A 1,066-nucleotide genomic window follows, 5' to 3' on the forward strand; every position below is an offset into this window, starting at 1 on the left:
ACACGCGGTCCCCGCGGCGGGATCCTCCTCTTCCTTCGCGGGACGATTTCGCAGACGCCACAGACGTGACGAGGAATTTTTTTTCCCCTCCCAGTGACCCCAGAAGTCTTTTTCTTTTTTTTTTCCCCCAACTTCCAGCCCGGCCAGTTGAGGGAGGAAGAGGGGGAATTGCTTACGCCGCCTCCAGCTGCGGCATGCGAGGCTGCCAGCCCCCGGCGGCGCACACGGTTGAAAAGCGCCCTCTGTGCCCCGGGAAGCCTAAAGGGAGACGCCGGCAGGGCTGGCGGGGCGGGGGGACAGAGAGGAAAAGCGGGAGAAGGGGAGCAGGCGGCTGGCGCCTGGGACTTCCTGAGGCCTTTTCTTAATAGTCTGGTGGGACGCCATCCCTGAGGGAGCCTCCAGCAGCATCGCGTACGGGAGGGAGACGGGGAGATGGGGAGGCCTGCGCTTGCGAATACAGCCCCTCCTTCCCACGGGCACCCCAAGCGCTGCCTTAAGGCACAGAGAGCGGGGCACCCGGAGAGCTGGCGGGGGCCGCAGCGGCCAGCAGCAGTCATCTGGCAAAACCGGAGACGCGCTGTAAAGCAAGGAAGTGCGTGGGAGATAACCTGGACGCCTGAAAATGCCTAGAAGCTGCAGGGTTAAAATATACATACTGCAGGCGAAGCGAATGACAGCACGGTGACGTGGGGTGCATCATTCGGGACGGGCATCTGCTTGAAGGCAGTGGCCTGCGGCACCGGGCTTTCTGCTGCAGAGGGGCTCGGCAGGGCAGAGGGAGGCGGTGGGTGACTTCCCGGGGTCATGCCGTGGCGCGGGGCGAGAGAGACCCTTCCTGTCTGTATAATTTGGGCAGGTCGGAGGTTGTTGCGCTCACGCTACGTATTACCAAATTTAAGCCGGTTTTTGCCAGTGTGACGTCTGTGGCTCAGGAGGCCAGGAATTCGCACGGTAACAATTTGGGTGCTGTTTAACTGCTCAGAAAAATCAGCAGAGCCCAGAGACAAGACCACTGTTGCGGGTATCAGCCAAAAAGCAGTTCTTGGAGAACATCGCAGCTGGATCA

This window comes from Pygoscelis adeliae, unplaced genomic scaffold, assembly GCF_000699105.1.
Source record: "Pygoscelis adeliae isolate BGI_AS28 unplaced genomic scaffold, ASM69910v1 Scaffold186, whole genome shotgun sequence".
Taxonomy (NCBI): domain Eukaryota; kingdom Metazoa; phylum Chordata; class Aves; order Sphenisciformes; family Spheniscidae; genus Pygoscelis; species Pygoscelis adeliae.